At 33.9% G+C, this 27,157-nt stretch overlaps 1 long non-coding RNA gene across 25 annotated transcripts in view; it reads left to right on the forward strand.

The window, feature by feature from the left end:
- The first annotated feature begins 5,264 nt into the window (after positions 1-5,264).
- LOC148606073 (uncharacterized) overlaps positions 5,265-27,157 on the forward strand; it is a 52,786-nt gene continuing 30,893 nt past the window's right edge. The window contains exons 1-10 of one of the 25 annotated variants that reach the window (XR_015915522.1): positions 5,265-5,279; positions 10,508-10,653; positions 11,648-11,747; positions 12,379-12,515; positions 13,947-14,061; positions 16,088-16,206; positions 21,536-21,726; positions 22,415-22,524; positions 24,876-24,975; positions 25,766-25,895. This is a non-coding gene — a long non-coding RNA (uncharacterized LOC148606073). Of the gene's footprint in view, positions 5,280-6,030; positions 6,468-8,827; positions 10,654-11,647; positions 11,819-12,378; positions 12,516-13,946; positions 14,062-15,164; positions 15,224-16,087; positions 16,207-16,875; positions 16,969-21,535; positions 21,727-22,414; positions 22,525-23,729; positions 24,239-24,875; positions 24,976-25,765; positions 25,896-27,157 lie in introns of those variants that run through there. The other 24 variants (XR_015915527.1, XR_015915526.1, XR_015915524.1 and 21 more) reach the window with 24 other exon arrangements.

Raw genomic sequence — 27,157 nt, forward strand, 5'->3', positions numbered from 1 at the left:
ATTATGTGGATCCTATGAAAATGAATAAAAAAAAAATAAGACATGTTATGCATTTACGTTTTGTAGGTTTTAGATACAGTTGATGTATGACATCACTTATATTCAATGAATATGTCTGTCGATACTGTGGAATATGTTGATTTACAAAATAGATGTTTAATTTCAGTTTGTTTGTTTGTTTGTTTGTTTGTTTTGTTTTTGTTTTGTCATGGATACTTAACAATGAGGCTTAATTAGCTGACACTTAAGATACAACAAAAATCATAATTTGAATATTTGTTATGACGTCAGAATCGTAAAATTGCCCTGATAACGTCTGCACCGACTCAAGTTAATTGGCTTATTTTCATTTATTGTAGTATAAACACAAAAACAGTGCATTTAATTTTCAAACACATTAATTGATTGATTGGTTGACTGATTGATTGTTTGATTAAGTTTAGTAGTGTGGCCTATGCCAGATATTTCATGCATTTAAGGGTAAGAATGCTAAGTCGAACATGCCCTGCTGTGTACTTGTCCGACACGTCGAGCAGGATTTTAATTTGCATTAAAAAAAAACATCAGATAGGCATGCATGTCACCGTATCAGATACTTAATCTGATCCCGAAATAAGCAGTCATCACTCAATCAATACTATGCCGCGTGCTTGGCGTTGAAGCAGCAACTACCAATTCTGGAGTCTTTGTTATGACTAGGTAAGAAAGCGTACGTACAGTGCAAAAATCGAAAACCTGTCTATTCAAGACAGCTTTAAAAGTCATATATATCAGTTTAACTGTATCTTGAACTTTTGATAGCCGAACATCGTCTCTACGGGGCCAATTATAAAGTCTCAAAGGGTTCGTGTCAGACATTTTCATAAAGGAATATAGCTCAAAATTATGAAAATGCTCAACACAGCCTAGCATTTTCCTGCTGTTCTAATCCTCATCTATTGGTTTCATTTTTATAACAAATGTTTAAATAGATAATGAATATGATCAATGTATATCATTTTGTTGTATTTTAATGACTTCTGTGTAGTAAATAAAATTGAAAAAGACGATACCATTTTAATGAAGATAAATTCGAATATCAGGCACTGGTTTGTATGGTGTCGAATCGGAAACGAAAGACAGACGAAATTAATTATACCTGTATGTATACTATCTCATTGTTCAGTTGGGATGCAGGGGTTAGCACACCTTTGTATTGGAAAATTGGATAAAAAATGGCAAATAACGTCCTAGCATTCCCTTTTCCTGAGGAACCTCGGATCTGGTCTTGTTGTTCACCATCGGAATCAAAACAATATTTTCGGTATCATGTTGGTGCATTGAGTTTTAATTTCATTGAAATACACTGCAAGTGAACATTTTAATGGCAGATAACTCTGTCAAAAACCTCATTTTTCTAACATTATATTGAACAAATTCTGAGTAAAGCCAGTGGTGCACAGATCAAATAATGTTTTTTTTCAAATAGGGAAAGTATCCTTGAGTGATATTATATTATCAGATCGGTGGGGTTTTGATATGCATGTTTATGATTTTTCCCAATTTGCCTGATTCTTACAAACACTTTCACTTAAAGACATCCCTAACCTTTGTGAGGCATTGTCAGTGATATACATGCGGACAAGTATTACCAAAACGGTTCATAGGCATGCTCTGACTCTTCTTGATAATCTTCAATGAATTTTACATGGACAGACCAAAACCATGAACATTACAAAGGCAACTAGTCCTACAACATAAAACAGGCAAAAATAATATTAAAAGTGATAAGAGGAAACTCACTATGTGTAATCCGCTGGTAACTTAGGGTTATCTGAAAATACACTGAAATTCTCGTATTCAGTCATTCTTATATTTTTGATAAACGTAGTGGGAGAACATATTGTTATGGTAAACACATGCCGTTTAATATAGAAGAAATTGCATCAATTGTAAACACTGTTGAACTATTTAAGGATGTGAATATGTTTCATAACTATCCAAGAAGATTGTATGCGAAACATGTATTGTTGGGAACTAAATGTGAAACATGTATTGTTGGGAACTAAATGTAGTTTTAGCGTAAAGAAATTACTGTAAACATTTAGGTTGTCACGGTTACAAATGTTTGAAGATTCAGTCAACGGATCATATTTGCGGGTATCTATTTTAGCAGTTTTAGTTTGAGCTTTTCTATCAACCTCAAGAATAGCAAATGAATTCCTACGTTCACTTCTGTGCATATTTTAGTGTGTACATCTTACTTATAAATTTTCATCGTGGTTTTCTCTTTATGGCAAATTTCATATCGACTGACCGTGTAACAATAATCTACTCACTAGTCATTCCGTAGTTATTATTTTCAATTTTATAAACTTTCTTGTTTACACAGAAGATTTTTCATCTATACTATCAACAAGAAACTTTTTTCTTATTTATTACCTTTATTCATATTAGTCGGAATGTAATTGCAAAATTATAAAACGTTTATTTGTTGTATAAAAAAAGTTGTGTTTATAAAAAGCATCTGTGTACCTGGGTTCTTGTCATCAAATACCTACAACAAATCTCTACATTACATATCGACCCTGCTTTTCTATAGTTTTATATTTACTTTAATTTTTAATGTTTTTGCTTTTCTTTTTGCAGGTGTACATTACCTTGTTTATTTTTTTTCATGCTCCAAGTTTGTAGTTGAGTCTGGCTTGCTCATTAATAACTGTTTCTGTGTGAATGTTTTGTTAGGTTTTGTTTTTTGTTTTGTTTTGTTTTTTTTTTGGGAGGGGGGTGCCAAAATTTTTCTAACACAATTTGACTATCATAACGATTTTACAGTTACAAGCAATTATAAATGTGTTTTCAGGTTGCATATATTGAAATGAAAGAGAGGTTTAAGGTACCAAACAAACTGTTTGATGATTTTCACCTGCTTCAACCAATAGTGATTTAAACAAATGTATCTGGTATAAATAGGTCTATATGGATAGCAATCTTCAATATAATTGACCTCCGAATTAAAAATTTGAAAGACAATGTCCAAAAGATTACACAAAGGTGTTCTGTGGTAATAAATTAAGACATATTGATAAAATGCAGATCAGACCACTTTTTAACTTGGGTAGATAATGTTAAAATCGATATAAATTTGTAAAAACAATTAATAAATATTTTTTTCCGTCTGGCTTGGGACTTACAAATTAGGTTAGATAAACGACGGCCGATTCTCATCGGAATTCGTTCTTTTAACACTTTTCAAAGAAGTGAAAGAGAAATCTTTATCAAAGAAAAGAATTAAAGTGGTTTCCTATGTTCTGGTTTTTACCCTAATATCACCATCAGCCTAACAAGATTGTAACTCAGAACAAATCACCGGGTTTTAAGTGTTGTACACGGAATCCTGGTTGCCTGGTGTCCAGAAAATGAAGTTTATAAATCCAGAATCGACTGAGCACTTTGCTTGGCATGGGCACTGAACAAAAGTGACACGTGTGATTTGCTATTGTTCAGTGCAGAGCAAAAATGTGAGACAATGATTTAGAAAGGTCTTAAAAATTCCCAACGATGTTAGAACTTTCTATACGTTTATATATCTTCCCTGTATCAATTTGATCCGATGGAGCAGTGTAGCGAATAGAGTCGTCACATTCTGAGACGTTTATATCATAGTGATTTGTTGTGACATGCATCATTAATTTGATCCTAAAATGAACTGTCCCGTACTACTACAAATCGTGTACAAAGTTACAGCCCTAGATTAATCCTACGAGGAGGAATGACCCGGCCAGCGAAAGCTATATTTCAATATAACCTAGCTTGCCGAGTGGTCTAGGGCGTCGGATTTTGTGCAGGCGGTGTTGCCATAGATGTCACAGCGGTACGAGTTCGAGTCCCGCGAAGGGAACGACCAAAAATTTGCATCGCAAATTTGACAGTTCTAACATCGTTGGAAATTTTTCAGACCTTTCTATACGTTTATATATCTTCCCTGTATCAATTTGATCCGATGGAGCAGTGTAGCGAATAGAGTCGTCACATTCTGAGTCGTATATATATATATATATATATGTTGTAATGTTAATTCAAATTTAAAGTGCTTGAATATATATATATTCAAGCACTTTAAATTTAAATTAACAAAATAGTCAAAAAAATAATAATAACAATTCTCTGTTCAATTTAGATTATAAATGCGTTACTTTTCCATCTTTAAACTAAACTCATTTAAGGAGATAGACCTAGGGTAAGGGACACAACTCTTAAAAATTATTGGAACGTTTGTACTCACCATTTTACAACGATCTTATGTAAGCATCTAATTAACTTGGATTCATTTTATTCTGCTTCAAACGAAAGCTTGAAAGACTTTAGTGAAATTGAATGCAATACAAACATATCACTGATTTCATGAGTTATGTCCCTTACCCTAGTTCTACCTCCTTAATTAATATATCATTTATAATGCAGATGAATAGATCAATAAATTCATAAGTTTTTTTGTTTTTTTTATATAAAATCATTATTATATTCAATGAAAAATTAAATGTCTGTCAGCAATATAATGTTAAGGTCTAAGCAGACAGACTGTAGTGACCTCCTGTTGAGAGCATAATAATTGTAAGATAACAAGAAATGATGATTATATTCAATGTGGTCCCTACAGTGCAGACAGTTTTGGTTATCAGTCAAGTGAGGAAGAAACAAATGTTGATTAAGATTGCTTGCTTCATTCCTCAAGCTCTGATTTGATATATTATACTTATAACCTTCAAGTATGGTAAATTTTGTGATGATATATATTTGTCCTAAAGCATTTTACTAATTGTCATGGTCTGATATGGCTATTGGCCGAGATGTCCAACATTCATAAGGAATTATTGGTTATCGTTGTCCGAAATGTCTTTTGGTCGAATCGTCCGGCACTGGTTAACATTATGTTTCTTATAATTTGCGAAACGTCTGAAAAGATTTCTTTTATTGCATTTCGCTTCATTCTGTTTCATTTTGTATAGTTAATATTTGTTTTTATAACGATTTGATTCATTTTACTTAATTGATTCGTTTCGATTGGTTCTTTTATCGCTTATTTTCGCTTCGTTTTGGTTCGTTTTCGTTTGGCAATTTTTATGACCCGAGAATTATGGGTAATATTGATTACGTAATTTTCGTAAACATTTAGGCGCCATACTGCAGACTATAAGGCCAACCCTATCTTGGAAAAGCTATGATTCCATTTGTATTTAATTACCGAAACTAGCAAATATTTTCCGAGACTGGTTTGGTTGTCAATCGCACACATCCAAGTAAATGCAAATGAAGCTGCCTTTACGCTGCTTTTCAGCTCCTGAAAATGCAGATGCAAACCGGATATTGATGCTTTTTATTGCAATAAGTATACAGAACCAAGTTGGTAATACAGCCATTTACTCTCCCTTCGGGAGCGTATTATTTTCCTTGAATTGTTTATCAATTTTATTTACAAAACATGGTAGGCGTTAGTACGTTCCTTCTTTACATTATGAGGTCTGAAATAAAGAAAACAATAATAAATTTAACATAATTATGACACTTTTGATCAAAAACATCAATAGTAAAGCGTTCTTCAATAGAAATCAACAATTAACATTCGTGCAGAAAATTATCTTATTGATATGAGCTTTGCATCGAATGTTTCAAAATATTGATTATGTGTGCTATGTTATAAATGTTATAAAAGCTTATGTTTGTGTTTGTTTTTTATGCGCATAGCATACTGATGTATATTCTTAGTACTTTATATGACTTCGATACATTCACTTCACATCCTTTACCTTAAGTTGTTCAACCTCGTGTTTATCAATACATAGTACCTGACTCAAAAAAAAAATACTATCATGTTTACTTCCCCTTCCCCTTCCTTAACTCATTATATATATATATATATATATATATATATATATATATATATATATATGCGCCCTGGCCGTTTTGGGCGAATACGATATTTTCCGACGTTAGTAGAATTTGTTTGGTCGAAAATATTGATTAAGTTGTATTTTAAGTTTAATTTGATGAAAAAAAAAATTCTCCCGATCAAATTTCGCCCTTATTATATAATACTCAAGTGAAAAAAGTTGTTTTGAAACATGGATATGTTGGGGGAACCAGGAAAAGAGGTTCATTTTTAGGGCAAGTGTAATACATTATCAACAGCAGCATTTTCGTTGAGATTTTACCACCATTTCAATAAAGAAAGACATTTATTCAAAGGATTGAAGAGCAAAATTTTCTCATGAAAAATTCTACGATTATTTGGGACTTGAATGTTCCACAACAGAACCTCGAACGATAGCCACACCCATATGCGTTTTTTTTTATCTGACTGTTATCCGAACATAAGTCATTCCAAACAGGTAACCATCCTTTTGCTATAAGGAATTTATCGGACCTTTTCATAATTGAGGATAATTAAGACCCGAGACGATTTGAATGTGTAATGGCAGTACAGGCAGGTAATCAAGTCAAGTAAACCTTATTTAAAGTCGATAAATCAAACAGGAAATATAAGCTCTGTACAACTTTTGAAATCGTCATAGTGTAATTTTTGCTGACTTACAAAATGTACACTGCTCTCGCAGATTCATCAGCGGTAAGACCTCACTAACCTACATTCAAAACAAGGACGTCCATTTTAAAAACATTTCAGGTCATTTTGTATTGGTCCAAATTTCCTCTGACACTGCAACCCTCTTCTTTTTATTTGGATATTGATATGTCGGGTTGGGGTCAGAATGATGTGCCATACAAAAAGTTGGAGAAACAGCGGTACCGCGGAGTACCGCCCTTCAACTGCTTGTATTTGTAACAACTTTCAAGAATCAAGTTGAAATTGTGCATGTCATATCTACCTAGTTTGATTCCAGGATCATTTTCCTGTATGCTGATACCAAATTTGCTACAAAAATTACCTTTTTTTTTTGAAGTTTTGATCATTTTCCATTTGAGACCCTGTTTTGTTGACATTTAAAATGTTTTAAAATTTTTGAACCGTAAAAGAGAGCATGTTACTTTTGGAACGGAAGGGTAGTACACACGTGATTTTTCTGTGGAATTTTGAAATATTCTGTTAGATTCCAGTCTTAAAAATCGTTTCTGCTCTGTTCCTTCCATAATGTAATTCTTGTAGTTAATTTGGTATTAGCATACAGGAAAATGATTCCAGAATCAAAGAGTAATCAAGGGAACCAAGGTTATATTGGTAATAAAAAGAATGTAATCTAGGGACAAAGACTAGATATGGAAAACAGACATTCACAACAAAGAACATAGAGCAGTGTGGAAAACAACCGCTCGCCAAATACGAGTAGATGTGTATTTTGGCGAGTTCTCATTTGCTTACACTCGTCAATTTGGCGACCATCAATTGATTTGCAAGGTCCAAGGAAAGTTAACCAGCCAACAGGTTACTTAGTAAAACATCCCTTAACATCATACATTATAAATATGTTCCCTTCATTTTAAGAAGTTTAGCTTGAATATTTCAAGTGAATTTTGGCATGATATGCACAATTTTATTGACTTGTAAAGCATTGTTTACGATTTGCCATTTTAATTTCTGGTAAATGGGATGCGCCAAAACCTAGGCGACGGTCCTGATCTCGTATTAGTATTTAAACGAAATTATCTTGGTAATTTAAGATTTGTTACCTTGCAAATTAGTTGTTTATTGCTAAAATAAAAATGAACAAGAAATGGAGTACTTATTTTGTTACTGTAAAGTACTTGAAAAACTTAAATGGGAGAGTATATTCGAAAATGGAAAAGTTTTTGATAAATTTAAAAACAAATGAAAAGATAGTTGCAGAAAGACAGGAGATAGTCAAATCCAAGAGAAAAAAGATGATAGTACAGAAAAAAAAAAAAAAATGTGGGTAGTTGAATTTATATTTGACTAGCAAGATCAATATTCCACTAGCCAGAATGGCAAGTTGGGGAAAAATGGTTTCTCACACTGATAGAGTAACTAAAATCATACATACTAAGTAACAAAAGCAAGTGAAAAACTCGGACTCCACTAAAAATTGGGAGCATGGACCAGGTGCACCGGTAGGGTAAGCGTCCTCTGCTTTTCTAGAAACACCTGCGGAGTTGCTCATAAAAAGTCAAGTCTGGGTAGACAAAAGAGGAAAGGAAAACTATGACCCGTTGAATAAATCAGTTTTCATGGTGCAGATGGATACACCATAACGATCCATGAACTAGGTAGGTGTGACATGCACAGTTTCAACTTGAAAGTCATTGCAAGCGGTTGAAGGGCTGTACTCTGTGGTACCGCTGAATCTCCAATTTTTTGTATAACACATCGTTCTGACCCAACCCTACATATCAATATCCAAATGAAAAAGAGGAGAGTTGCAGGGTCAGAGGAAATATGGACTAATTTTGTATGTGGACCATATTAGCTAAAGGATTGATTTAGAGATAAGCCTCTTGGTGACCTGAGGCCAAGCCCTCCAATATGGATTATGGTTATCTTAATTTCCATTGCCTCTTTTTCTCTAGGCAATGTTAAAACGCAAGGGTGTTAAGATACTGATAGTGATAGGGATTTTTTGCTAAGGAGAAGAACGCTTCATTGATTTTCCAGATGTCAGAATGACAGGACAGTATTAAAGGGATGGCATTTTTTTTACAAGAAAACAATCGAATACCATCATACTTGCATTGATATGTTGTGGTTCATACACTACATAAAATTAATTTTCAAACTACATAGGTACCCTATGGAAAATGCATTACTAATAATTGCGCTCTTGTATCCTATAGAGAATGTGTACTATCACATTCACTTTTTTTCCTCGTCACTGTTTTTTGGTGCTTAGCTTTCCTGCAAACTCTGTGGTGACTTTGATCATTCTTTTTTTTTTCAAAATTGATGCTTTTTGGGCTGATATTGAGAAAAAGTTTTTCAAAAAGGCTATTTTAATGGGCAATGAGAAGGGATGCATTGAATGGATAGGGGCACGGAAGTCCAAGTCAGGTTATGGGGTCCTAGTAGTGAAATGGCCTGATCGAGAGGGCAAAAGGGAGACTGCACACAGGAACATGATAAGGCATAGGATCACAAGGGATGATTTTCAAAAATCTTTTAATGACAAAGAGTGCAGCCATATCTGCCATGAGAAACTGTGTGTCAAGCCAGACCACATAGCCATATAACAACATGAGTTTAACCAGGAGAGAATTCACTGCAAAAGTCAAGGCCTCTGCTCAAAATCACACAAACCATATTGTTTAATATTTCATTTTATTAATATAAAAACTATTTTCTAACAGAAATTCTCCTTTTCTTTTTTTTACACTGTAGGAATGGTCTGTGTGTTTGTTTCGAGAAGAAGGTTTCTGTTCTTTTTCACTTTTCAGTAGCGAGTTTTTCTCATACGCAATAATTTCACTTAATTTTTCATACAGTTTCAGTGATGTCACTAAGTTTTTAAGTAGCTGGCTAATTAGATAAAGTAGGTGGCGAACCCGCCCATTATGGCAGGGGGTCCGGGGGCCGCTCGCGGCCCCCATAAGCTCTGGGGTAAATGGTGCAATATCCTGCATTCTAGGGCTCTCCTGGGCCATTGTACAGGACAATAAGATTACAATTTTTATACAAGTTTCTGTTTGTTAAGCCTAAAAAATGTGATATTTTTTAAAAATTTTGAACAAATTGTTTATTATTGAAAAGTTCCCCATTGCATAGACCCTTCTTTTTTCCACTTAAGACAAGTGACAACAAAGTAATTATAAATAATTTGAGCTTTTAATTATTTTTTTTTCTAAATTGTTTTGCTAACTAGCATAATTAACCACTCCCATATTAATCTTTTCTCTCATTACACGCTTGAACCATCAATCGATCCAATCTTGTTGAAAATTTTGTTTTGACAAAAATGGCACTTGTCATACCCAATGACCTTGCTAGTATTTTATCGAATTAAAATAAGATATTAAATATCATCAATAATATGATTGTTAATTTATATCTACCATTGTCACTGTCTGTCTTTTTGGCCTTAGCTGGCCCTGGTGACAAAAAACTACAGATAGATGATTGTCCCTGTGTCACAGGCTTTGACCTTTTACGGCCCGACATGTTGCTTTTTGCTGACCGGAAACGAAGTATTTTTAGTTCAGTAAAAATAAGAAAGTCTATATTTAGAAACAGGGAAAAAACGCGGGCTATTTATTTTAGCAACCGAACAATACATTAAAGTCACACCGATGCGTCATTCAAGTGCAATCTTTAATATTTGTGGATGAATATTGTCAGTATATTATATAAAGAGGGTCTTGAAGAATATTTCATGAATTTTATTTTTGTGGGGTACGAAAGTAGCCGGCGACGTTTGAAAGAGTAGGCGGCGATTTTTGCCGGCTGCTGGCTTCTAATGACATCCCTGAGTTTGTACAGTTTTTCACGTTTTTCACCTCTATATTTCTTGTATTCCATTGTTTGCTTATGCTGCTTTTGTAAAATGTCTAATTTCTGCACACTTTTTAGAGCCTGGTAAGCTATACTCCCAACTGGAATGTCACAGTGTAAGGCACTACACAACTCAAGGATGGATTCACCTGGACCAAGATTTACACTATGGATGGCTGAGTGTGCCCTTCCAGAATAGTTCTTTTTGTACATTACATTTGAAGGTAAGGAACGCCTTATGCTACGATTCACACCCTCGACAAAGTTAGTGTTCATATTAAGCCTGGTCTTCTCAAGTGCTTTTGGTCCGAGGCACTTATTTACTGCGATACGAATAAAATCCATGTTTTCATGGGTATGCATGATTTTGAATGTCTTTGGTAGTAGACTTCTCTTCTTGAGCCACTCACTCTTGCCACATACAAAAGAATGTTTCTTGCATAAGTCATGTTTTCCCATGTAGCACCGTATAACTGCATCAACTGTATGAGACATCTTTGATTTAACTCTTTTAAAATTTCCTCCGAATTGCTTAGTACATACAGCAACTTCAGAATTGCACCTTTCAGTTAAGTCTGTTGCAAAGTTATTCAGTAGCTTTTGGCGTTGCTTTTGTGTCCGTGCTGGCATGATTTTTAGGAGACTTTTGTCTTTTTCCACACTTTTCCGCATATTTTCCGACAAATGCCTGGTATCAATGAAATGCTGAGGCTCAGTTTTTGATTTTCCCTCCTCATACAAATCAACTGCAGCTCTGTAAGCTGAACTGTCTGGGTCAGTAACTAAATAGTCTACTTTTATGTTGTCTTTTAAAAGGTCTTCAAGGCACTCCCTGGCCCATGCATATTCATCACCAATGCTCTTCACCATTGGAATATTAGCACTGCATTCATCAGTACATTCAGACTGGAGTTGGCCTGAGTCAAAAATCAATATCTAGTGAAGAATGCTCTGAACAGAGCTTACTTTTGTCAACCAAATTAACAATTTTATGTTTTTTTGTTACATTTTCAGCTGATTAGCTTGTTGGAACGGTGTGCGTCCAATTCCTGGGTTGGGTCTGTTGCTGTACATGCCATCCATTTGAACACTAATACATCTTGGATTTTTCTTTCCTCGGAGGCGGTTTATTTCAACTAATTCTTCCCTTCTTCTTTTCATGTCTTTTTTTACAACTTGTACAATGTTTTTATATACTTTATTTGTCCTTCTTTGCAGGCTAGAGGCTGCTGGAGTTGAGATATTGCCACTTAGAAAGATTTTGCACAAGCTTGTAGGACAAATTGGAGTCTGACTCAGGCCAACTAGTACACCAGTTGTTAGTTTTGAGGGTTTTCTACCCGGTCTGCCGGTTTCAAGTTCCTCATACTGTGTATACATCTTCGAAAAGTATTTAAACGATGCGCAAATAAGTCGAAATCTTGATGAGAAACCTCTTTTTTCTTCTTTGTCCAAATCGTATAGTAAAATACCATCACAGTCTGGACTTTTCATCATATGCTCTCTAAATGCGCAATTCCACATGTTTTCTGACTTGTAAAGGCACAGCACTCTGTGGGAATCAGAATTCAACCTGAAAATAAGAGAAGAAACCATATTTTATGTCCTACTAACACTAAAGTTATTTCTATATTCAAATGCAATTTACAGTTATCTCCCCCTTAATTTTAATATTTTTTTTTAATGGAGCATTTATGTACATTTGGCTGATATCTAGTTGATTTTTTCCTACTTTATAACTTAAATAAAGGTTAATTACTATACAAAGTGCAAGAATTTGTGTTCTTGGAAATAAATTAGCAAGTTTTAAGGAAAAACTAAATAGTTTGAAAATTGTGCACATATGGCATATATTGTTTATTTTTTTTTTTTAATCTACATTAATAAACTGTTTGATTGTAAGTTAATTACGTTATTTATTATTACATGTCCTACCTTTTATTTTTTAGCTCCTTTCTTAGATTTCCTAGCAACAGGAACAGATTTAGATTTTGGTCGCAGTAACTTGGCCGCACAACTGGACCGCTCTGCCTTCTCCTCAGGATCAGTGTATGGATCATTAACAACCAGTTCATGAGTTTTCCTTGTAAGTCTAATGTATTTAGGTGTTTCTAAGTCACTTTTCACTGTTGAAAGTTTAGTCCTTGCTTTTTTGTGAGGTAAATTCCCAGATTTAAATGTGTATTTATTTCCTTTTTTGAATCCTGACATTTTATAAATTTGAAATGTTGACTCTGTTAATTTAGCATTGATAAGTGTTGATGTGCTCTGATGCAAGTTTATTTTATACACTTGTTTTGCAGTACAGGTTGATGTGAAAAGTTCAGTCTTTGCACTATTTACAGGATAAACAACAGGTGCTCCCCCTTCAAACATATAAAATTCTTCAAAGATGCCATTTGATGATCTCATGGCTCTTCTATAGTTATTATGATGACAAGCAAAATTTGTTGCTGTCATTCTGGTACCTCTTATCACCAACGATTAAAAATTACATGATAAAGTTAGAAAGTGGATCTTCATTTCACTTAATTTAGAAAGTTTTGAACCTTTTTTCCATTTTTTTTGTATTTTTACTATTAAAAGGGTAGATTCTACCCTTAATAAATTTAGATTTCAACTTGTACATGCATAAAAGGAGTATTGCTTAAAGTGTTGGAAAACATAAGTGAGAATAATTTCTAAGATATTTTAACAAGAAATTTTCCATTTTTAATTTTTGATTTTTGCTTTCTGTGGAAATTTTTCAGCACTGGCCGCAAACTCGCACTCCAACCTAAAAAGGGAATATCTCGACTAAACTTTAATGGATTTTCACCTAACTTGGTTTCTGTACTTGTGTTAAGATGTGCTTTATAAATGCGAACTTGAGTACTGATTCTTAACCGCTTCATGTTTTGATAGGATACAAATGCGCAATTATTTGTTTACATTCTACCGGGAACTTTTTTACTCCAACATGGTACTGAGTACTGAATACAAGGTGGTACCTGATTGGTTGGATATGGCTTGAAATTTATTTTCATTTCAAAACTTACCCATTTATGATTGATTTTATTTTGGTAATAATTAATAATTTGTTATAGGGTTGAAATGATTTCTCATAAATGAAATCTAGGTGCTTCATTTTTTTCCAGTGTATTTTCAAGAGTCCATAACAACTGAAATTTCGATCAACTTTTGCCGCATGACCATATACTTTTTTTTTGTGCAAATAAAAAGTATGCTTTTCTAGTTTTAGGAACTGAAACCCATTTTCTGCTAATTTGTGTGGTTTTGTTGAAATTAATTTTCAAACTACATAGGTACCCTATGGAAAATGCATTACGAATAATTGTGCTCTTGTATCCTATTACAGTTCTCGATGGATGATGGGAATATTTTACACATATCATGTAACATAAACAAAATTCAGACACAGCTGACAGCTGCAAATAAGACAATGATTGCCTTTCCTATCTTGGAAAAGCTATGCTTTGATGTGGATAATACATTTGGAGTTATATTTTTTTCCCAGGCGAGGTAGGTTCTTGACAACAGCAACAGTGGAACAACGGAGATACACGTACCTGTACATACATCCATGTGTTTCCTGAAGTTTTTAAAAATCACATTCACTGTTTGAAATAAATGTAAGTAAAAAAAAATAGGAAAAGGCTTGAAAACTATCAGAAAAGATGAATTTATTTTTACAAAACGTAATCTTAACCTTATTATATATATATTCATCCAATAACAGTAGAGGCTAAAAACCACTAATTCCACTTCCCATAGGCTTCTATGCTAATTTCACAATATTCAATGGCTTCTCTGGACTTTACCTTAACTTTAACCTGCAGAGGACTATATATCAGCATGATTCTACATATGCCAGCTCACAATCCTCTGAATGGCATGTGGGGTTAGCTGACTTGCAGTGCAGTACTGGTCACCGGAAGTGAAGTGTCTATAAATAGCATGGGAAATCCCAGTGTTTTCACAAGATAGGGGTATATTTAGAAATCATTATGGAGATTAGGCTTCACATCACAAGAAGCAAAATGCACCTATAAAATGTACAGAAATGTTTTTCCTTTCAGAAACTGTTTAAATTTTTTAAATGAGATGAGAACTTTTTTCACAGCACTATGAGGAACAGGGGTAATTTCTGCGTAGAACTATTTTTGCGTACGTTCCAAATGCTCATTGGTTGAATTGGTGGTCTGTAACCTATATAGAGCAGTCTACATATGAAGATACATGTATATATATTAAATTAAACCTTGTTCAGACACATATTATGTGACAGGATAAATAGTAGTTATGCAAGGGAGAGTGTACATTTGTATTACTTGTACAGGGCACAATGACCAGTTTAGTTTATTTACATATATGTACAAATGTGTATTAATTCCTACATGTATCAATGAAAAATCATGTGGAGTAGATGTAAGATAGAAATAATGTCAATTGTTAATAAATAGACCAAGAATTAGTTTGCAATTCTAACTATTGCTTGTCTTCTCTGTTTGTCCAAACTTTAAAAGTTTTGGAGAATTTTATTATCCAACATAAAATGTATAGAAATGCCCATCATTTACAACTGGTAGTTACGATTTGGAAATTCCTACAGCCGATCACTAGGAAATCACAGCCATGCATTACTAATTTTAGTATGGGGCATTAATAGTTTTTCTTACCTTTAATAAGTGACAACTTTAAGTAAGAGTGATCTAATTCAATTACATGTAATTAGATTAGGAGATTTAAAGTTGTTGAAAGATGGTACTGGAACTGAGTATATTGAATTATTAGGTATGTTTAATCTTGTACTAGAGATTAATTATTATTTTCTTTTTTTTTGGGGGGGGGTGATTATTAGAAACAACACCATCATGATTTATTTTCATAAATATTTGATTCATCGAGATACAGACTTATTTCAAATTAAGGTGAAATCATATGTTTCAGTAATAGATATAAAGTTGGTTAAAAAAAGTATCAATGCAAAGCTTTTTCCATATTGGCCCTGTAATATGCCCTTTTTATTAATAGCCTCGGATGGCTGTAATGGCCATTATTAATACCTCGGGCATGTAACAGGGCCAATACAGAAAAAGCCATACATTAATACTATATTAACATGATGCCCTTATTGTTTGCCTTGTGCAGTCAAATATGGTAAGATGCCCTTATTGTTTGCCTTGTGCAGTCAAATATGGTAAATACATGTAGATTTGTGATATTAAATATCTGAAATCTACACATTTCATCTTCAGTGCTCTTAGTAATAACACAAATTGTATGTCTTTAAATGACATGAAATGTAAATACTTAATATGAGTTTGAATTAAAAAAAAATATGATAATATCTTGAAAACTATAATAGATAGAATGAAACTTTTGATTGACGAAATGATCCTCATGATATGCCCTAACAAAGTCTTCATGGAGTCATACTTGTCCAACACCATTTTGTTACAGTTATTGCCTTTGAAAGCAAAAATTTAAACAGATGAGGGATTTTGGCTCCTGGGAGCCTCTTGTTTATATGTTCCAGGCTCATCCAGTATTGAGTCATAAGTTGTAAAATCCTGATTGTAGAAACAATTCTTAACTTTTTTTCATTTTTTGTGTCTTTTGTTTATCATATTCATATTTCTCATTTTGTCTTTTCAGCTTGGTGACTGGATACAAATTTGTCGGAAGTGGCAAGATTCCCCTGGTCCATGATTAATCCTGCTTGCACTTGTAGTCAGACAGTAGTTTGAATTAATAGGAGCAGAACAGATCCTCAGGTGAGTGGATTCTTTTGGATCTGACTTTCCATAGCCTCGGTTTACAGCCTCACACTTAAGTGTCACTGTCCCAAAACGAGTCTTAACGAAGTTTGTCCGACCAAATCTAATGTTGATTATATTACACCCAAGTCTCTTATCATCCTCTGTCATGTACAAGCATTTTGCTTCCACATCTGGCATAAAGTCTTTGCCCCAGTGATCTTGCTCAGTACCTTTACATACATAGGAGTATGATTTGTACTTTTCTAAACAATGTCTTGTATAACACGCAATGATACTATCTGTTGCATAGCTAAATCTGTTTACAAGTTTGTTCATATCTCTTGCAAACTCCCTAAGACTAAGAGCGAAGTTGAACCCTTTGTGCAGCTGTTGCTTAAGTCAAAAGCAAATCGTTTTTTTTTTAGCATTGTGCAATCTGTTTTAGTTACAAACTGTAGCATCATTTCATTAAATTTAGCATTGTCACAGTCTCGCATTTGTGATTTGGCTAAGTATCTGGTGTCGCGACGGTTCTCAGGTATGATAACTAAATTTTCTTCTTGTTTCCGGCTAAATCCTCTGAATGTATGACTATCACCATCTGTTGTTAATTGTCCAAATATAAATGGTCATTTAGCATATCACCCAGTATTTCAAAATACCTCTCTTCATTGCCTATTGTAGCACTCCATTTCATGTTGGCTGAACAGTTACCAGGATAGCCTGGGCACTCTGGATCTCGTCCAAGTGATCTTAGATTGCTTGCTGTCTTACAAAGTATGTTTGCATCATGAAACTATAAGTTTCTTCTTTACTGTTACATTTCTGCTAGTGAGCTTCTAGCTTGGGTAGAAGGCTGAAACTGTGTTGTTCTATGGTGACAAGAATTTTTTTTGTATTGTGTGTCAGTTTCAGCTAGTATAGGTGTGTTTTCTGGGAACCCATATCTTCAAAGTGCCATTTTTAGCTCGCCTGGCCAAAGGCCATATGTGCTATTGCCATCACTTGGAGGCATCATGAAACTATAAGTTTCTTCTTTACTGTTACATTTCTGCTAGTGAGCTTCTAGCTTGGGTAGAAGGCTGAAACTGTGTTGTTCTATGGTGACAAGAATTTTTTTGTATTGTGTGTCAGTTTCAGCTAGTATAGGTGTGTTTTCTGGGAACCCATATCTTCAAAGTGCCATTTTTAGCTCGCCTGGCCAAAGGCCATATGTGCTATTGCCATCACTTGGAGTCCGTCGTACTTGTCCGTCGTCGTTAAACAATTTTTCAAAACTCTTCTCCTCTCACACTACTTGACCAATTGGTACCAAACTTTGTATGAATATTCTTTGGGGTATCCTGCATAGAACTGAAGTGGGGATTTTTGATCCATCAAAAAAAAAGGCCTCCGTTACTAAAAATAGAACATAGGGGTCAGACAGTAGTTTTTTGCATATATCTCCAAAACTGTAGGTTTAGCTGATTTAAAAAATTTTCATTTTCATATGATAAGCCATGTTGGAGTTATTGCTCTTTTTCAATGTTTTTTCCTATTTTTAATGTTATTTCTTTAAAAAATCTTCTCCTTTGACACTGCTTGACCAATTGGTACCCAACTTCTAATGAGTGTTCTTTGGGGTATCCTGCATAGAACTGATGTGGGGATTTTTGATCCATAAAAAAAATGGTCCACGTTAATGAAAATAGAACAAAGGGGTTAGACAGTAGTTTTTCACATATATCTCCAAAACCATTAGGTTTAGCCAAATTCTTTCAAAATATGATACGATCCTTATTTGTAGGACTACAAAAGTCTTCAGGCATAAGAGTTGTTAGATGCCTCCTTATAAGAGTTATTGCCCTTGACAGGGGAAAATGACAGGTTTTTATTTTTTCAGTTTTCAGCCAATGTCTTGAAAACTATGATAGATTTTAACTTTCATTTGCTGAAATGATACTTATGATAAGTCCTATCAAAGTTTTCTTGAGTCAAAATTGTTGGGGAATTTCTTGTTTAATTTATTGCCCTTGAAAGGCAAAATTCAACCAGGTGAGCGATTCAGGCTCCTAGGAGCCTCTGGTTTTCAGTGACTTGGCCACTGTTGACCCTGATTTGATCAGACTACACACAGTCTGATGATAGAGTTGCCAGTGCCCTTGTTGACTTTATGGATTGGCGTATGGATTCAACTGGAAAAATTCCTCGCATAGTTTATATTTGCTGGTACAGTACTTCTAATAGCGTGATTAAGGGGCTCAACTTATATGTAGCAAGCATCACTTTATCTAGGCGGTAGTTTATAATTTGTTGTAAAACATGTTTGGACTTCTCATTTGATTCAATTTCAAAATTTCCCTGCTTTAAGTAAGCATTTTTTTCAATCCAAGTCTTAGATTTCTTAATTTTTGAACATGCAAATAAATAAAGTTAACATTTTGAATGGTTACCACAGGAACAGTTCACTATGATACTATGGCATCAGTAACATATGATAGTTTTGATAGAGCCCCATCAGGAATTTTGTAGTGTCATGTATTCTGCTTGTCACCTTGCTGCTATGTCAGAAGCAAACAGCCCATGGAGGTGTTTTTTTGGGGGGGGTTTTCAAGCGAGCTGGCATTATATCACACACACTTGACAGATTTGTCACATACTTCCTATGGTTGGCTGACATGGGTCTTTTGTTGAGGTAATGTACTGGTTCAGTTGAAGTAAGACCTTTGTTGACCATGCTTTCTGCAGCATTATATACACTACTGTCTGGATCTGTGGTTACTTCATTAAGCTCAAACCCATCTCGCAGTTCTTGCCCAGGCTTGTTCATTTCCAATACTGTCTTGCATGTTAATTTAGTTTTTAGCTCACTTGGCCAAAGGCCATGTGAGCTTTTGCCATCACTTGGCATCCGTCGTCCGTCGTCCGTCCGTAAACTTTTACATTTCAATCTTCTTCTCTGAAACCACAGGGCCAAATAAAACCAAACTTGACACAAATGTTCACTGGTATGAGGGGATGAAAGTTTGTGATTTTGGTGCCGATCGGAAATTCAAGATGGCCGCCACCGAGGATCTTAGTTTAACATTGGACCCTATGGGAGAAACATGTAAAAATCTTCTTCTCGGAAACCACTTGACCAAATTAAACAATACTTGACACAAATGTTCACTGATATGAGCGAATGAAAGTTTGTGATTTTGGTGCCAATCGGAAATTCAAAATGGCCGCCACCGAGGATCTTAGTTTAACATTGGACCCTATGGGAAAAACATGTAAACATCTTCTTCTCGGAAACCACTTGACCAAATTAAACAAAACTTGACACATTAAATGTTCACTGATATGAGGGGATGAAAGTTTGTGATTTTGGTGGCGATCAGAAATTCAAGATGGCCGCCACCGAGGATCTTAGTTTAACATTGGACCCTATGGGAAAAACATGTAAAAATCTTCTCGGAAACCGCTTGACCAAATTAAACAAAACTTGACACAAATGTTCACTTTTATGAAGGGATGTAAGTTTGTGATTTTGGTGCCAATCGGAAATTCAAAATGGCCGCCACTGAGGATCTTACTTTAACATTGGACCCTATGAGAAAAACATGTAAAAATCTTTTTCTCGGAAATCGCTTGACCAAATGAAACAAAACTGGAAACAAATGATCGTTGGCATGAGGAGATGAAAGCTTGTGATTATTTTGCCATTCAAAATGGCTGCCACTGTGGATCTTAACTTAACCAAAGTTTCCGCTCGAGAAAATATACATCTAGAGGTCGCCACATGATCTTCAACAAGTGGGAAATTTCCTCCATGTAGCAAGCTCTAAATTGCCCCAATAAAAACAAAGTGGATAAATCAGTGAACACAATACTGAGGGGGGGCTGGAGGGGGTCTGATCCCGGAATCCCGACTTTATTTTTACTAAATCCCGAAATCCCGAACAACAAAGGAACTTAAAAACTGCTAAAATCCCGATTCCCGGTGGATTTATTTCCCGAAATCCCGGGCTTAATTCTCAGAAATCCCGAAATCCTGAGCTTAAAAACCTCTGATCCCAGCATCCCGAAAAAGGTCCGGCCCTTCCTCAATACTATATCAGTTTATCATTTATGGTAAGAAACTAAAATGTTTTAAAAAAAGACAACTACATGCCAGTGACTATATTTCCTGCCTTGGGACAGGCGCAAACAATATGCAGCGGGGTTAAACTAGTTTTGTTGGATCCAAACCCTCCCCCTCTATACGGTCAAAGGCTAAAATAAATACAAAGTTAGACACACAGTAAAAATCAACCTGAAATACATCCAATTCATTAGAAAAGTACCTCAACAATTATTAACAATAACATAGAAGACAAACAAATGAGGTATAAACAATGAATGCTCGCAGTTACTGAAAGCAAGCTCAGGACACAAATAAGGATGACAAATCTTCAAGCCTCCCAACACAAAAAATATCAGTTACAAAACTTCCAAAGGATTTAGAACTGCAACATCATAGACTATGTTGGTCTAGCAAGAAGTTGTGCAATGACTAAAATGCTAAAATATGAATGATTAAGTTATAATGTAATGATCTAATAAGAGTATCAATATTTTTTCCTACAAAGACAAGATTTAATGATCTGACAACAATGTCGAATTTATATCCTTTATGAATCAGTCTATTTAAATAATTCTTAAGATTTGATGGACATTGTTTGCATTTATGTGCCTTGTAAACTATATTTCCATACAAAACTGGATGTGAAATGCCTAGTTTAATAAGATTAGTTTTTTAGCAAAGTAATCATGTTGGAGGCTAAGAAACGCTGTGTTTTGCAGAAATTTCATGGATTCCGCAAAACAATGGCAATTTCTGCATTTTTAAAGGCCTGGTTCCGGATTTTAGTATGTTGGGGTTGCAAACTATGCATTATGTCCCCTTTCCAACCTGTCCCATGCAATAATTCCTGTTTACCAATGCTTTAAATTGCAAGAAAATCTTCATCTAAGGAAAATTCCTTGTAAATTTACGCAAAATTATATGAAATATTTAGCAAGTAATTAAACCAGATGAGCGATACAGGCTCACGTGAGCCTCTGGTTTACTGTATGCTTTTTCTATTTTATGAGCACAGCTTTGATTTTTGATTTGTGGCTACAACATAATGTTTGAATGTTTCATTGTCAGTTACAGAGAAGTTAGACTGTGTTGCTAGTTGGAATGGCGTTTTTCCAATACCTTAATATATTCTGCTGATATAGATTCCATCGGCCTGGACATTTTTTGTCTTAGGATCCTAGCCATGTAGTCTTTTCACCCTTTTTACCTTTTCTCTCTGCATTTTCATGTCTTCATTTTTCTTTTCTGTTATTTTAGCCACTTAATTTGATCTATACTGCATACCTGATACAGATGGAGGGGGGATATTTGATGCCATACAAACTTGATGGTAACTTGATGTACCTATTGGTGTGTGTTGAAGACCCACTTGCCTGCCTACATTTACATGTATTTTGGCTGCACGACGACCGTGCTTGTTGCTTTCAACGTCTTCGTACAAGTTAAAGGTTTTTGATTTGTATTTGCACTTGGTACACTTTGCTACTTCTGTTCAAGCTGAATCCCATTTCTGTTCTTTCAATAAATCCTGTCTAAGTAACCTTTTTACTTCGGTGACATTTGTATGTGCTCCCTAAATACTTTATTCTACATGTCACTATTTGTTCCTATTGTTACAGTTCTATTTGTCTTTCTTTCAGATCTGTAGGCACAAATAAAAGTTTTTACTATAAATTTCCTTCTAATTCAATTTTAGAAAGGATTTATTTTTCATATAATCAATCAGTTGAAAAATGGTCTATTTAATTACCTCCCTTGTTTTCATTATTTTTTTTATCATGCACCATTTACATCATATGCTCATATTTCTGTTTTCCATATCTACTTTTTATAGTAATTTCATAACTGTATTTCTTGACAGTGAATAAAAATAAAAGTTTTATGTAGGTTTCTCTTGTTTTTAAGGATTTCAAAAAAAAATGGGGGGGGGGGGGCTATTTTCATGTGTTCTACCATAGACATTTGAAAAACTCCAAAACTCTCTATTTTACATATATTGAAAAACTTTCTTTTTTTACATGTATAAATATGGCTTTCATATATCAAAGTACTTCTGAATAACTTATTTAGTTAGATTAATGTAAAGATTTGTCTTGTGCAGTCTTAATTTTATTCTCAGCACATTTTCCACTTCAGTCTTAGCTGCCTGATTTGTACACAGCAACTGCACAGATGTCATGGAGACTGGAATTTCTGTTGAATGTTCGCTTGTTGGAGATTTAGTCACAAGATCATATTCATCCAGTGTTAGTTTCACAAAATTAGTCACTTGTATTTCATATACTTCAGAATTTGTATGTGTAAGCCCTTTATTGTGGGGTGTGTTTCCATTCCTAAACTTGTATTTTTTCAAGTGAACAGCATAGTGTCCCTTTTTTAAAATTTTGTCATGAAATTACATTGTAAAATTCTAGAAACAATATTTGATTATCATTACCAGATATTCTTGTGCCTTTTTTTTTGGTTAAGAGGTTTTCTTCAAGAAATCAACAGAATTTTTTTTAAATTGAAAAGTCAGGGGTTGAAAATTCCTAAAGCCCGATGCCCAGGACTAAAAAAAATGCACCTCGGGACTTGTCGTTTTTCAATGAAATAAGTCTGTCGGGCATGGCAGATCTAAAAAAAATAGAACTAATTTTTGAAAGATTTCGTTGTCATTATTTGGACCATGTTTCTTGATCTATTCCCTGACCTATAAATAGTAATAACTTTATTTTTAGAATGGGTATTTACTAGATCGATCTATTGATTAGTCATTCTCAAGTCTGAATCACACCTGCGCTTGATCAGACACATTTTTTGACATGCTACAAATTTTATTAATCAAGCGCTGGAATGATAAAGATCAAATTTTGTTGATAATTTTTTGAGGATAAGATCGTTGCTCAATTATAATTTCACGGTTAAAAAAAATGCAGAAATGGAAAGCTGATGACAAGGCATCAGATGTGGAGATGGAATCAATTGACACTGTGTCTTCTTCCCTGCAAACCTAGAATTATACATAAGAATATCAGATAACAAAATTGCATTTATATTGATCGGGACTTGACATAACATTGTTCGGGCTTAGTGTACAAAAGATGAAAAAGTCCGGGGCTCGGGTCTTCCCAAAAAAATGTTCAACCCCTGAAAGTTTTGCTGAATAATATAAAATTTACTCTGGCCACAAGTGGAGGCAAGATACTAAATAAAGCATAATATTTGGTCTTTGAATATAAAAATGAGTAATTTACTGAAAAATATTTAGGTTTGATGGAATTTGTTCCCTTATAGGTATAAAACCACTAAATATTCATGAGATCAACAAGCACTGCCCATTTTGGGGAGAAAAATTTGAGGTAAGGAAATGAGTGCCAGAACTTAGACCATTGAATAACACTGCTTGGTTTGAATTTTTTTCTTACAGTACATTCATTTTTCTAGTAATTTTTATTTTTTTTTTTTCAAGAACTGAAATATTTTTTTTCACCAAAGATCTAAAGAATAGGGATGTCCTGTATAGAAACACAGTGCTGAAATACATTGTTTACAAACAAGCCATGTGAATTGCCAAAAAGTTCTGCATGACCATATAGTTTGACGGCGGCATAAGATGAAACTATATATCTTTTTATCTAAACAATATATGAAAAATCCAGGTTTTGAATGGTAAAAAAATATGGGTGTTGATTTTGTGATGGCTAAGCATAGAAAGTAATGGGAGTTTTTTTCCAGGATTTATACCTATAAAGGAGAATGTTTGGTAAGGACCCTTTTTTGCCTCTTAATTTGGGCTTTTTTGAAAATTTGATTATCTGATTTCTAAGTAATAGCAGTATAGTAAAATGGTGGCAAACACTGAATTTAAGATGTTTTTGACAAGATTTATGATTTTATTCCAGAAATAACAGTGTGCATTTATGAGACTTTTACAAAAACCTTGAACATTTCTGCAATTTTTACAGTGATTTTTGTGTGGAGCGGAAGTTGCCACACATCTGTTGACTCAAGATATTTTTACACGAGTTGTAACTGACAATTATATACAAAATATATGAAGCAAGAGATTCAACATGCATGTGGCCATTGTTCAAAGAGTAATAAACTACACAAAATTTGGTGTTTTCCAGCCTTTTTAACAGATTTTTCCAATCTCGGTCAAGTTTGAAGGGCTTATATGTTCAAATTATTACCATAAACCAATCAAATCAACTATAGAACACATTAAAGGGCTTGAGAAACAATATTAGAGTTTCTTCATGTAGACTTTGTTTTTGAGGCCAAATTTTGCCCTTAACAAACCAACTTCTTTGTCGGCTACAACCTTATTTCCCATGGAAGTTATAAAAAAAACTTGTAAGGTATTTCAAAACATATCACATTTACTCAAGATTTTTTTTAAAAATTTATCGCAAACTTTGCCTGTAGTAATAGGTACAAGTATTGTATTGATATTCTTGAGTGGGTCTACGTCAAAACATGGAGGCTAATAAAATAGTCAGAGTTCCTTTTATGTTTTTTTTTTTTTAAACAGCTGCATGTAATTTTTAACTTGAATTTTGGCCATATTTAAAGATGTATCCAAGTAGATAAAATGTGTGATTTTTATATACAGATTCAAAGACAGGAAAGAGGAGGTATGTCCAGTTGATAAGGAGTACTGCAGCACAACACCACCAAAGTGAAAGTAGAAAACATGTGCTTTTGACTTTAAGGTTTGACAGTTTCCCAATCTTTGTGGATTGGTCTAGGTTTTTTAAGTTAAAATCAAATTTCTTGAAACATTCTATATGCATGAAAGTTGTACATGTATCATAATTCAAGATATTGATCATTACAATATAATTACAAATTAACATATCAATGATATAATTGATACACACTTTTTATATAACATCATAAGCAACATAAAATTATGGATAAAATAATAATAAATCATCATGGATACGAGACTAACTAATTACCTCACTTATGTTACATTCCTTATGCATTTCTTCCTCTCTGATAATTTCAATAGAAGAATTTGTTTTTTCCTACCTACTGACCTAAGCTTTAAATCATTGGGTTGAGAAACAGCAAACAAACATATTTTTGTGTTTGGGCTGATATAGAATTTTTCTGTGTATGTGTGCACACTTACATTTGAAAGTAAAAATCACTCACCTAATGCATTTTTGCTATTCTTAATTGATATTTTTTCTAAAAATAATATATATTTTTGAGGATTTTGGTCACTTAATATCAAATTTATTCATGTTTGCCATGTTGTAGAACAATTTTAATGCAAATTTCTATTATGACGAATATTGTAGTTGTTGACAGGTCTGGAATATCTTCTTTTATCATACTTTAGTGATATTTCTTGCAGTAAACCATAAATTGTTCATGATTCAGTCTGAGGCCTAATTTGCATAGCATAATGCATAGAATTTCAAGTATTGTGGTATAATTTTGGCAAATTGTGTTTTATTTCATGTATTAAAAGTAATTATCTGTTTTTTATAGGATCAAGCAATCAATGATAGATGTCAGTTGCCAGGTTGTTTAGGTTAAACTGAACAACTGTGCCCTGCAGCAGCACCATAGGTTTATGTATTTGGAAACTGTTTGAAAATAACATTCTTAAGAGATTTTTGTAAGCATTTTTATTTGTTAGCATATAAAGCACAATCAAATTGTGTAGTTAAAATGTTGATTTTCTACTTTTCCAGAAAAAAGAACTGCATTTTAGTAAAAAATGTGTTTTTCATTGCTTAATTTACCTAGTAGGTTAGAAAGCAAGAGATGAATAAAATAAGTAAATTTTACAGTTTTGTTTATGTATTGGGGATATGTTTTTTATAAGAAATACACTTCTTTATCAAACTAATGATGTGAGAGTTCAAGGATTATAGTGGAAACTAAAAGAATGTAATTCAGAGACAAAGACAGGCATGGATAACTGACACACAACCAAGAATAAAAAATCACTGAAATATTATACAGCAGTCCCCCTTTCTAGGGCCCCTCATTTGAAAGACCACTCCTTTCTCCTGGCCATATTTCTCTTGCATTAACTCTTTTATATACTAATTAACCCCTTTTTGAAGGCCACCTTTTTTCGGCCAAAAATATCCTTTGTCCTCTCAAAAACAACCATGCTGTTGTTTATTGACAACTTTGATAACAATGATAAACCAGAAGTTTGAGACCGGATGTTCAATAGTTTGACCTGAAAGGTTAAAGTTACACTTCTGTGATTGCACAATTGGTAAACAAAGATGACATCTGTTAAAAAAAAATGAAAGTGTTGACACTCGAAAACAAAGTTAAAGTCATTAAATTAACTGAAAAGGGTCACAGTTTGAGGAAGCTGGCGGCAGATTTTAAGGTGTGTAAAATGCAAATTCAAAATATTATTTGGAAAAAGGAGAACATTTTGATTATGAAAACAGTCTGACATCAGTTCATTTTTCAAAGTAAATCTGGTACAATGTACACGTTCAAGTTCTTTTAATGAATGCATCTTATTTTTAAATACATTGTTATATTTTAATGTGTCATACTTGCATTTTAAACAGATAATAAAAGGCATTTTAATATTCATAAAACATGTAACAGACATTATCTGGATTATACATAAAGGTCCTACAAAAGAAAAGCAAATCTGTTACATAAGGAACATTTTGTATATATTTTCAGCCATTTTGATTTTCAGATCAATTCCTTTATAGAGACCACCCCTTTTGTAAAGCCTCTTTTATGTTGCAAATGGGTTGTTCTCTCGAGAGTGGGACTACTGTACATGCAAGGTAAAACAGAAGTAAATAAGCATCTAAGACTCCACAAAAACTGGAAGCATAACCATAGTGCACTGATATGGTAAGCATCCTCTGTTTTTCTAGCAACACCCGCTCA

Source organism: Perna viridis, chromosome 9, assembly GCF_037379345.1.
Source record: "Perna viridis isolate PV_CMFRI_1.1 ecotype Kerala chromosome 9, ASM3737934v1, whole genome shotgun sequence".
Lineage (NCBI taxonomy): Eukaryota > Metazoa > Mollusca > Bivalvia > Mytilida > Mytilidae > Perna > Perna viridis.